The sequence below is a fragment of the Erithacus rubecula genome (assembly GCF_903797595.1).
Source record: "Erithacus rubecula genome assembly, contig: scaffold_315_arrow_ctg1, whole genome shotgun sequence".
NCBI classification, from domain to species: Eukaryota; Metazoa; Chordata; class Aves; order Passeriformes; family Muscicapidae; genus Erithacus; species Erithacus rubecula.
In genome coordinates this window covers 109512-122028 of record NW_027636014.1, presented here as the reverse complement: position 1 = coordinate 122028, position 12517 = coordinate 109512, and the positions used below count along the sequence as shown (strand labels likewise).

General features: G+C 41.9%; 1 long non-coding RNA gene and 1 pseudogene across 2 annotated transcripts; both read left to right on the top strand.

The window, feature by feature from the left end:
- Positions 1–9102: 9102 nt before the first annotated feature.
- On the top strand, positions 9103–10877 carry LOC306815960 (serine/threonine-protein phosphatase 4 regulatory subunit 3B pseudogene; annotated as a pseudogene). Its single transcript has 2 exons — positions 9103–9630; positions 10854–10877. The product of its transcript is annotated as a serine/threonine-protein phosphatase 4 regulatory subunit 3B pseudogene (transcript).
- A 12-nt stretch (positions 10878–10889) lies between these two features.
- Positions 10890–12418, top strand: LOC306815961. The gene is made up of 4 exons (XR_013777544.1): positions 10890–10931; positions 11151–11264; positions 12015–12131; positions 12324–12418. It is a non-coding gene; the product is annotated as an uncharacterized lncRNA (long non-coding RNA).
- The last annotated feature ends 99 nt before the right edge of the window (positions 12419–12517 follow it).

The window sequence follows — 12517 nt, the reverse complement described above, 5'->3', positions numbered from 1 at the left end:
TTTGCCAAGTTGTTTTTTTTAAATGTATACTGAGATAAATTTAATTGCAGAGCAATGCAGAGAGCTAATCACTGAACAACTCCCTGAACAAAGAGAATCCCAGAAATCCAAAGCCCAGCAATGTTGTTTTAGTAATTTGCCACATACCTGCTCTGAGAGAATAAAGCACATTTACTGAGATACTTGTAAAGGAGTTGAATTTCTCTTTTTGTCTTGAACTTAATGGCATGAACAGTCAACACTTATTATAGCAGATACAGAGAGTGAAGTAAAACCAAGCAACCAAGTTCAGGCAATAAATGCTTTTCATTTTCCCAGTAATTTTATACATTTGATCTCTATGTTGTAAACATTCTTTCATGGTGATATTAAACATACTTCCACTTCTGATAGTTGCACGAAAGTGCCTCTGTTAATATTTTCTATGAATTAAAATCTCTAAACTTGTACATGTTCAAAATTGATCCAACATTTTGAATGACTAAGATGCAGATCAGTTTACAATACCTTTTTTTATAATTTATTAATATACCATGGCATTTTTAAAGAGATAAATATTTATTCAGAGCTTTTTGTATACTTCAGAAGATAACGTTTTGAGCCTTGTGTTGACATCAGGGAGCTCGTTATCATTTTCATCATAACAACAGTGATAACGATAACCACTTGTTGGGGGTTGAGTGTTTTTCTGTTACTGTGTCAATTGAAAGAATTTTTCCCATTATCATGCCAATGGAGCTGGCCGGGTTACACCCAGGGTCTCTGATGACTCCAGACAAAGGGGTCAGTGGCAGCAGCTCCCGGAGGGGCCTCTGAGGCTTCCAGAGGAGACTCGTGTTTCCAGCGAGCTCAGAGCAGGACACCCCATCTTCAGCCCCCGCTGGGGAACACAGGAGAGCCAGGTCTCTGATCAGGTCTGTGATCACCTGCCCTGCATCTGCCCCGTTCCAGCCTCCTGCCTCTGCAGACACAGCTGATCCCCCGGACACACACGGTGAGCGAGGAGCCGCCGCTCCAGCCCGTTCCCACCCGAGACCGGCGTGGCCGCTGCCGCCCCCTCCCACCTGCGCTCCCGCCTGCCCTCTGCAGCTCCGGATTTTGTTCCAGCTGCAGGACTGGGACCAAGCACAGAGACAGTGTGCCTGCAGCTAAAGGGACTGGAACCGAGTTATCTGTTCTGTTCTGTTAGCAATTTTAACAACTGCTGTTGTTTTTCTGCTTGTATGGTTAGATATATTAGTAAAAGAACTGTTATTCCCAGCCCCTTATCAGAGTCCTTGATTCAAACATTTATAATACTTGGAGGGGAGTGGAACTAAAGTCTCTATTTCAAAGGAAAACTTCTGCCTTTATCGGCAGACACCTGTCCTTTCAAACCAGGACACCAGTTCATGTCTAACAAGAACAGGTGGCCAGAGTGCTTTATATGTATTCAATTTTTTTTTAAAAAAAGGAAGTACATATCAATGATTTTCATAGACTTTTCATTAGTTTTTGTCATCTTCCAAACAGTTCTTCTGCTCATTTCATTCACATTTGTCAGTCTTTAATTCTGAGGAAAGGAAATCAGTGACATTCTCTGTTACAGACGTAATGAGCTGACTCTCAGAGAACCAGCACATCAGAGCTGCTCCTGGGAGCTGTCCATGTCCTTCTGAGCATCATCATTCTTCAACAAGAATCAAAACAATCCTGATTTTTGAAGACATTGTTTCTATACTCCCTGATTTCACAAATGTCACACACAGACATGCCACAGTGCTTTAAATGCTGATTGTTCTCTCAACTTTGGAGTTTTATCAACAATCAGGAGAAACTGATGACTGCATAATTAATCCACTTTGTGGAAACATTTAACAACTTGTGGAAGCAAATATTATTGTTTGAGCTGAATGCATATTTACTTCAACAAACTGACAGCTGGATTGCCAGAGTGAAGCCAGTGCAATTCCTGCAGAATCCATAGTGCACTCAAACAGGCAGGAAGTTTGCTCCTGCATGAATACTGTCCTGTGGAAATTGGGGTGAATGGGGAGCTGCCTTCATCTGCAGATACAGAGAGTTTCAGCTTCAAACCCTGAGAGCCACCTAGCTAGGAGGAAGGACATCCTTTTACACTGTGGCAAGAGAATAGAGAGAGGAGCTGTCTCATGGGAACTATTATGTTAACCAGTTTGTTACAAGTAAGGTGTTCTTGGTTTCCATATACAGTTGGCTGGTTGCCAGCTACATATATCCAACCCTCATTATTGATGGGATTCAGTACCCTTCATCCTGTCTATATACCTCTGTGCTTTCCGGGTTTCAGGGTCTTTGGAGGTTTCTCCTTGTATCATGCAGTTTCTACATTTGTTATTTTTACATTAAAAGTTCTTTGTTTCTCAGGAACTCCATCATTCCCATCTCTCTCTATATTATGCTACAGATTCCCTGGCTGGCCCAGTTCTGTTATGACCATCCCCAGTGGCTGTACTGTCCTAGTTTCCTTCAAACCAAAACCTTTCTTTATATGTTACTCTGGATTGAGGAACTTTGAAATCACCTTGTTTTACAAGCCACTTCAGAGCTGCAGTATCAGCACCTTGAAATTGTCATAGTCACCTTTACTCCCATTCTTTATTCTGTGTATATCCATTGAAGGAGTTTGAAGAAATTCCTTTTACAAGGCTCTGCACAAACCAAAATGTCACTCAGTTCAGGGAAGCTGCCTTTGTCACATTGTGCTTGTGAGATATCCTGTGTTGTCCTCCATCACCACCACAGTGGAAGACATCCATGGAAGCTCAGGACAAGAACATCAGTATTCTTTGGCAAAATAACCCAGAAGGAGAGATGTTCTGATCCTAATAGTTCTAATCATCCTGATCTCTATTCATGGTCATGTTTTGGGAATTTACTTCTGAAAAATTGCTTTTAAAAAAAATTCATGTTCTAGAAACCTTCTTTGGAGGGAGTTCCAGAAGACTCTTGTGGTCAGAGTATGGAACCCTTTTCCCTCATTTTGTGGAAGAACTCAGGTGACTTGTGCTGACTTCCTGTAGTTCCTTGCAATAGGGCAGTGACAGGCACCAGATTTCTGCATTTTTACTGTCCACTCAGCAGAGACCTGACCTTTCCTTGAAGCAATGATCTCAATATTAATTCATTACTCATGAATATTAGAAGAGAGGAAGAAAGGAGCAGTAGAATGGTGGAAAATTAAAAAGAAAAAAGGTTTCTGACAAGCTGTTATAGGGAAAAAGGTTTAACTGGGATGGTCTTTCTTGGGAGCAATGAACAAGCAGCACAATAGCAAGTGACAATTCAAGTTCATAGTCAATAAATACAAGAGATTACAGTTCGGAAGAAGTAATTTCAACTGTTTGGGCACCTTACTGTGTGTTCCATTAATGGCAACGTAGTGATATTTGCATTATTAGCGACTCCTTAGCTGGGAAGGCTGGTCATATAGGCAGCAGCCATTGAAGAGCAACAACATGAGGGGGTACTTGGAGAGTAGGAGGAAGATACCAGAGATTTATTGACATGAAAATGAAATATTTGAAGTATAATTACATGAAGAACATTAGTTTCCCCCCTTGGATTATGTTTTGAATAATGAGGACTGTAGTACCCACAAAGGAACTGTAAAGTAAGTAACAGCCAATAACAGTTGTCTTTAGTCTCAAGAAGGGACAAGATTTGAAATGTAGTATTTGATTTAAATGGTGTCTCTCTGAATTTGAGAAGGAAAGAAATTAAAATGTATGTAAGTCAGCGAGGCCATATCCCTTGCTAGTGTCTACATAGATGAACTTCTAGTTCATTTCAAGGCATTTGTTTTGATTCATTCCAGCTGTGTTGTGCAGAAGTCCCAGAAGCACTGGGCTATCTCCCCTGCATGTATTTGCGTTTGGGTATGATTTTCAGTAAACCACCCTCCTGCATCTCCAGTGAGGGAATGACATTTACCTTGTAGCATTTGGACCTAAGGCTGCCTCTCCGGGAGCAGAGAGGGCCCAGATGGTCAGGGAAAGATGCATTTTACAGGTCTCTGTTCCTTCTCTGGCTCAAAGCACCATCACCAAGCACAGTCTAAGCAAAGAGCAGATTTTGAATAAGGTACTGATTGCCCAGGCACTGCTGTGCTGCACAGCCTGTCTGGAATTTGCTGTGAGATTGGTTTATTTCTATAAAGTATGCCGCTCTGTTATATTAGGGTTGCTAAAAGACAAAATTTCCAGAAGATAAGTTGGCCTTTAAAATCAAATGAGTGAAAACAAAAATTTAATTCAAACTTTAGTACTTCTGGAAAGATTTTTTGATGTAGGCAGAAGGACTAAATTCACTTTGTTCTGATCATTTTCCCCTAAACACTGGCTTGCTGGGATTGATGGAGGCTGAATACCCTCTGCATCCCATGGGAATTTCCTTCAGTTGTCCTGCTGCTATCCCAGCTATGACCTGGAGGCCCTGCCATCAGGACATCCATCCTACCTGTTCTCCTATCCTCACATGTGTAAGGTGTAAGGGGAAATAGAAAAAGCTGAAATAGATTATTTTAAAACTAAAGCATTTTCATCCTGAGTCTGCTCCTGGGTGCCACTCAAGTACAAAAGCCAGAAAGTGTGACATGCAGGTTGTCCAAAATTGCTGCCTCTAAAATCTTTCAATCTGTTTAATATCCAAAGACTATTCTGCCATTTGACTGTAACTCACAATGGTGCTTCAAGACCATTTTAAAATTGAAGACATTTTTTAAAATTCCAGCCTCTTCCCCAGCATCTTCACTCTGGGTTGTGGTGATGTGAATTTAAACAGTGTTTTAAGGGTTAAATGGCCAAAGAAAAAAAATGTTCTGCAAATGTAATGCCTCCCTTGTAAGGGAGATCTTCCTTCATGATCATGCCTGGCATGTGTCTCAGTTTAGAGAAAAGTTTAGGAGAAAATGCTCTAGAATGAGAGTTTCCTCTACAAAAATGTTTCTAACAATGCCCTTTCTGCCAATGAGATATTAACACCAGTGGATGAAAGTTTAAAGAACTGACCATTTATTGACAGAGTGCAGACATGGCATGGGAAAAAATTGAGGAAAAATGCTAGATATTGAACTGTCAGACTTTGCTCTCCCCATACACACACACACACACTGTAACAACAACAAAAAACCAAAACCAAACCAAACCAAAACAACAACAGCAACAGCAACAAAACCAACAACAAAAAAACCCTAAAAATTCCTCAAAATGCAAAACAACAGCCAACCATGTGGCGGGGAGGAACAAAATGGCACCTGGCTTCTGTCTCATGGAAGAAAAAAACCAAAAGGTTCACACAGAAGCTCAGGGGGAAAAAAGCCAAACAGATGGGAACATGGTGAATCTCTGATGTTGGTCTCCTCATCACAGCAGATGAAGCTGGTGGATTTAGTGTCCTTTTGTTTGTGGGTTCAGCTTTTCTGAGGTCTGGGGCTGGGATGGAGCAGTTCCTTGGCTCCTTGTTGGTCCTCTGCTTCTGCCATCAACTCTCTCATCTCAGACCAAAACCAAACCTAACATTTCAGAGAAAAAAAAACAAAAACAAAAACAAACAAACCCCAACTTGTGGAAGGCTTGCTGTCAAAGCCTCCAAGGTCAGGGAAATGAAAAAACTTCTTGCCTAAGCTAACAAATCCAAGCCAGCTAAGCAACAAAGTCTGCCTGTCTGCAGGGAACCAGAGACACCTGCCTGGGAGTGAAGCTTTGAAAAAAGCTGGCACAAGAGCTCCCAGGTGCAACCTCTGCCCTTGGACCCATCCTAAAGCTACAGCAACCATTACTGGGTATAGAGCAGACAATTAGTGAATAGAGTGTCATCATAAACCACCACAAGGCAGCATGGAGCAGGTAAGACTAGGCTCTTCCTTGTTGGGGACTATCTTTGCCAATGGCTGGGCATCTGGGCATGCCACTAGTGTAAATCCTTCATATTTATTTATTGTTTTCCAAAGCATATAGGTTCTTCAAGCTCTTAATTGATTTTAAAAACAACAAAGCCATTTATAAGTCCCAAAATGCACTGACAGTCAGTGGGATTCAGGGTGTGCTTCTGGTTCTGACAAGGAGCTCCTTAATTACCAAGGGTATCTGAATGATATGTTTATCAGGTTCCCACTGAAGGATACCCTGGATATCTTGGTAAGAGAGGGACTGAGACACTCTGAACAGCCAACTCGGATAGTGTGGAACATACCTAGGTTTTTCATGAAAACTCAAGAAATAAGTAAACCAATTCTAAACCAGCCAACAATCCCAGCTGAATCCATCTTTAACTACTAAAGGAGTTGGTGAGCAATGCATCTGTCAGCACAAGCTGGCAACTTTCTGTGCCCCAAGTCATGCCTGTGGCTCCCAGAGCTGGCACTGGTCTTCAGCAGACACCAGCCTTTTGAGCTCAAGAAGATGCTGTAACGTTGCAGCGTGATTATTTTTGCCCCTGCAATGTATGTAGAGCTAAGGCACAGTCTGCATGGATGCACCAACCTGGAAATGTGCTCAAGTATGCAGTGCTGCATAGATGAGCTACCCAGAGCCAGATTAAGAGTGTAGTGGGAAAAGTGTCACACTTGCAAATCACATCCCTTTGTGGCTCACTTAAAGGTAATCAATCATTCACAGTCTTGCAAGAGTAGCTGCCTGCACACCACCACCTCTGTGACTTGAGCTGGTCTTTATCAAAGCAGCTTTTTGAAAACTGGGAATTATTCCTAGCTAACTTAATACTTGGTTTCAAAGTTGTCACTTCATAGCTATTATCTGTAAACTTTAGCCAGTCTTTTTAAAAGTCCTTTCTTTTACATTTCAAATTGATATTTTTCATTAAGTGTTTTCATCACTTTCCCCCCACCCCCTCAGCCTCCACAAATGGAAAGACAGATTTCTAGATCTTTTGAGACCAAATACCCTTCAATTCATATTCCACAAAGTACTTTTGCATATTTTAATGGAGCAGGTAAAAACATTTTTCTTGATTTTATGATGTTTTAATTGAGGTGAAAATCCATAGCTGAGCATTTTCATAAAATGAAAATTAAAAATATGTGACTAGGCTTGAAACATTTTAATTCCAATCTCTCTCATTTATAACACTTGCTTTCTCTTTTTTTAGAAGAGTGTTTTCAAAGGCAAAAGGAAGCAGAATATCAGAATTATGAAGAAAAGCTTCATAGCATAAAGCTCAAACAAGAAATTGCTCCAAACTGACTTCTAGGTGAAGTCACTTCTGTGATTATTTTGCTAAAAATAAATTATCATCTTCCAGTTAAAACTCTCTGTGAAAGGGATCCTGACCAGAAAAAACATCACAGCTTATGCCTGCACGTGGTCTCCTGTTCGCTCAAGGCCTCCACAAAATTTTCGGTGTTGCTTTCCATGGGACTCATTCCATGCATATTTAAGATGCAGTTTTCAATTGATATCAAATTGATTTTAGTCTTTTTTGTTTTATATATTCTCTGTACTCTTTACACATGTATTTGCAGCCTATTAGTGTGTTCATAGTCCCCGCAATTTGAAAGTTCTAAGGTGTTGCACAAAGACAAAGAATTCTTTGCACTTACTGTAAAGAAAAAAGCAGCTGCTATTACCAAGCCAACACAGAGCCATGCTCCAGTTCTTACTGTTTTTATATCTCTTCCAAATAATAGGATCATAGAATAGTTTTCATGGGTGGGGACCTTAAAGATCATCCAGTCCCAACCCCTCTGCCATGAGTAGGGATGCTTCTCACTAGATGTGATTTCTCAGGGCCTCATCCAGCCTGGCCTTCAATACTTCCAGGGATGGATCCACAACCTCTGAATGGCTTGTCTTCCTGGATCAGAAAGTTGGCCTCTACACACTCCAGGAATGCCCTTTGTTCTTGCAGCCACCTGTATTACTTTCCCAGCAGATGTTGGTGAGGTAGATGTTCAAGAATACATTCAGTGCTGGTAAGTGGAGATGAAGCTGAAGTCCAAGAGGCAGGTTGAACTCGGGGGGCCAGGAGCCAAAGCCCAGGACAAGAGGCCATGAACTCCCCTTTGCATTGCAGAGGGCACAGGGAGCTGTGGGGCAGCCAGGGGATCAGACACTCAGAGACACAGTACGAGCTAATGAGCTCCAGACCTTCGTGAACTTAGATGGTGAGGGGATGAAAGCACAGGAGTTTCTTTATTCCAGGTTCCTTCTCAGAGGCACCAGCTTGAGGCGTAATTTTGTTATTTAGTTACTGCATCATGATTACATTGTTTTGAGGATCTGGACATCTGTAACTCTGCTATGGCAGACCCAGGGTTAAGCTGGCAAGGAAGCCTGCTCTGACTATGTGAGAGTGGAGGGTATAGCTGTGAAGGACTTTGGTCCCGCATGAGGTGATGTGAGAATGACTCTAGAGTGATCTTGGGTGGTTGGACAGGGAAATTTCCTTAACACCGTGACTCTCCTTTGCTAGCCTCTTGCTTCTGAAAAGCCCATAGCCCTCAGCTATAGTGCTCCAGTTGGGGAAGTGTCCCAGCATACTTGCGTGATGACAGTTTTGGAAGGGACCTAAAAGCTCATCTGGTTCCAACACCCCTGCCATAGGCAGGGACACCTTCTACTAGACCAGGATCTCAAAGCTCCATCCAGCTCAGCTTTCAACACTTGCAGAGATGGGACAGCCACAACTTCTCTGGGCAGCCTGTGAACAGTGCCTTACCACTCTTACAGTCCAGCACCTTTTCCTAATATCTAATAGAAACAGCTTAAGGCTATTCCCTGTCTTCCCTGTTACTGGGAGGGGTTCGAGAAGTTCCAAAAGGTCAACAGCGAACAAGAGCCGTTGGTCATCTACCGTAACCCTTGACAGCCACGAGCCCAACATTCTGAATTCTGGCAGTTAGAGGGACGGACCAATCAGCAGCCTCTGATCCAGGTACATCATAATGACTGAAGAACACCTTCAGCAGTTGGAGGGGCAGAGCAGCAGAAGGACAGTGCAGAGTGGCCTCCAGTCTTGCTTCTCTCTTGTCCTCTTTGGGTATTGGTGTCGTTCTGTGGAAGTCACCCAGGACCTTCTTGAGTCAGAAGAGGAGCATCTAAAAAAATGGTTAGAATTAGTCGTTTCATGGACCTTCCTGACTGTAAGCTCCCCAGACTTAGAGAGATTGCAGACCTAGTGACCTCTGTTCGCTTCTCACGTGCCCGTAAGGCAAAGCTAACGCTGGCCTTGAGGCATAAAGGCTATATTCCAAAGCTGCTCCAGCTTTTCCGAGTCTGTGAGCTTGCAGAGAACACTGAAGGCTTGCATCTTCTATTTGACATTGTGAGAAAAATTCTGTACCTGGACAAAAACATTCTGTTTGAGGTGATGTTTTCTGATGAGTGTATTCTGGATGTTGTCGGATGCCTTGAGTATGATCCTTGTTTGGCTGAACCAAGACGGCACAGGGAATCCTTTACCAAAAGAGCCAAGCTACCGGAGGTTATTCCTACCAGAGACCCTGAACTCAGGGAAAAAATCAACGAGGCATTCAGGGCACAGTACATTCGGGCCATCATCATGCCTAATCCATCGGATTTTGAAGAGGGTTGTCTTTCTACCCTCAATTCCTTCATCAGCTCCAGGAAAGAGGAGATTTTACGTGAGTTGCAGGTGAGTGTTTTTTTTAATGTGGCTTAGATGGGATCTGTAGAGATCCCTCTGGCTGTACTTTGGAAATGGTCTACAGCTGGTGAACACCATACAAGTTAATCACAGGCACTTTCATTTGCACAATGTTTTGAATGCTTTCCCTTCCTTCTGATCCCTTGGATTTTGTATTTTCAAAATCATACATTTCAGGTCACTGTCTTAATACTTTTTATGGGCTGTAACAAGATAAAGTCCTGCTCTTTGGTTGCCAAGCAAATCTTTGGAGCTGGTTTTCTATAAGTATTTAAGGAACATGCAACTTCTGGTATTTTGTTCCAGGGACACTTACTACACTGTGTTCCATGTAAAGGGACGCAGAGAAATGGGTGGACAGATATGGCAGAAAGCACCAGAACACTTGAGAGATGATGACGTTGCCAGGTTTTTGGAGTCTGAAGCATTAAATGATTTACAAGACGTGCAGTGTTGTCCTGTATTATCCTTAAATATCTCGTATCAGTAGAGGATGTGAATCTGAAAAGCAAATAATAGTCACAAAAGTTTCCCATCTTGGCAAAGCAGAGTTCCTGCATGTGGGAGAGCTAGTTTTACTGCAAGTAGGGTTCAGGAGAATGTGGCTGCAGCCAACCTGTAATCTGTTAACCTCAGAGAGATGAACTGAGAAGGTGCTTTGCAATGCTGCAGATCCAAACGAGGGAAACTGATCTCCTTGGGATGTTCACAGTGTAGTAAGAATGGCTCAGGTACAGTAGGGCCAAAGTTTTCTCTTGGTTAGCCCTTTTTACATCAGAAGTGCACGAGTGGTTTACGAGTGGAAGTTTATGTGCAAAGTGCTCCTTTCGATGTGGGTGTGGGTATGGCAAATCCCACAGGGAGTCTATGGGGCTGGGCGGAACTGCAAAGCATAGAGGTGGCAGGGCAGAGAAGGAAAGGAAATGTCACACTCTGTAGACACGAATTCAGGGATCATCTTTGGGCTTCATGCCCTGCTACCAGCTTTACTGTGGCTCTGGTGTGCTGGAGATGCTCCAGCTGCACAGAAGTAGTGCTGAAAGACTGGGAATGATCCTGCTAGATGTGCACTCTACCATTTGCCTTCTTTGTGATAAAAATAATGACAGTGTGGAAAGTTGGACTTTGTGCCGTGTGGGATCCTGGAAAGATCATGCTTTCACTTTCCAGAAGGCACTGTGTAATTTGTGTTCTTTTTGTGCGCTCCACAGGAGGATGAAGAATTTTTGCCTGAAACTTTTACACGATTAACAAATGAAGCTACAGATGGAGAGCAACGATGTGAATTGGTAAGTCAGTAGTCTTGGTGGTTCCTCAAAGGCTTTAAGGGAGAGGGATGAATTAGAAAGTGAAACTGTTCTGAGAGTTCTGCAGTTCCAGAAGTACTTATGGAGAAGCAGCCAGTCCACCACCCCCCTCCCCTCCCCGTACAAATTGTAACTGTTTCCTTCTTTCAGAGAGTTTTCTGACTCAAATGCACCAAACTTTTTTTTCCCCCTGTGCACCAGATGAAGTTTTTCAAGGAATTCTGTGCCTTTTCTTTCACGTTACCTGAGAAAAGAGATGAATTTCCTAAAACTTTGGCGAAGTTGGGATTTCTTCCAACTCTTGAAAAGTTAATGGTAAGTGAAAACTTGGAACTGGTTTCAATAAAACTATAAAATCATACAGTCATTAAGCCTTTTAAAATATTTTTATCTACTGAGCATCTTTTTACAAGTCTGATTGGAGACCTTTGCTTTGCTGAGAGTGGAGGTTTCTGATAATGTCCAGAATCCAGAAGCTGCCCACAGTTCTGCTCTGGAGTAACTTGGCTTGACTACTCTTACTATTTTACTTTTGGAGAAATCTGAGGGCAGTGAAGTCCTTGTGACAAGGTAGTCAAAAGGTGAAAGAGACTTTTTCATGTGGAAACTTGACTGTTGTTTTTTTATTGGAGAAAATCACATCCCTTAAGGAAAGGTCTGAATTCTTGTTGCCTCTAGATGCTTACAGAAACTGTTGTGCACCTTGATTTGTACAGTGGTTCTTTAGTAGAAAAGGAATAAATTGTGGACAGCAGGTATAGAATATCAATAACGTCTTAGATATTCAAGCAAGTAGGATATTGTGAATGTTTCCAGCCTAAGTTAGGGTTCTTAAATTCACAGAAAGCTTTTTGCCCTTTCTAGAGGATGAAAATAGAAGGGAATGGATTTGCCTGGTTCCTTGTGGTTTTTCTGTAACTATATTATCTTGTTTATGAAAATTTTTGTGACAAAATATTCTGCAGTTTTTAAACTGCCTCTTCTTGGCAGCTTCATGCAATAAGAAATCCCAAACTTTATTTACTCTAACAAATTTATCTCTTTTTTTTTATTTTTGTGTGTGAGGGAGTGGATGATCTGCAAGTTAAATCTGCTGCTACAGATATGTTGTCTTATCTAGTAGAATTTAGTCCAGCCATGGTCCACGAATTTGCAATGCAAGAGGCCCGACAGAGTGAGAATGTGAGTAAAAGTGATTTGGAGTTTGTTGAATATACCAGTTTTAGGGCAAACAGGAAAATAACCAGTAAAATACAAACGATATTTCTGTATTGTGTTTTAATTTTTGATTTTAAAAAATTGCAGTAAATGGGGACCTCATTCCGTTCTTGTGAATAATTATTTTGTGATTTCTTTCTTTGGATTTTTTTGCAGGATACCCAACTCATCACTCAGATCATTAAGCAGATAATCTGTAGTCCTGACCCTGAATTTGGAGGTGACCATCAGTTAATGGAGATTTTGCGTGCACTGATCAATCCAAAGAAAATGCTGACCACAGCTAGTGTAAGAGAACGGGAATGGCAGAAGACATGATACTGTCTTGTCAAACATAAAAGCCTGATATT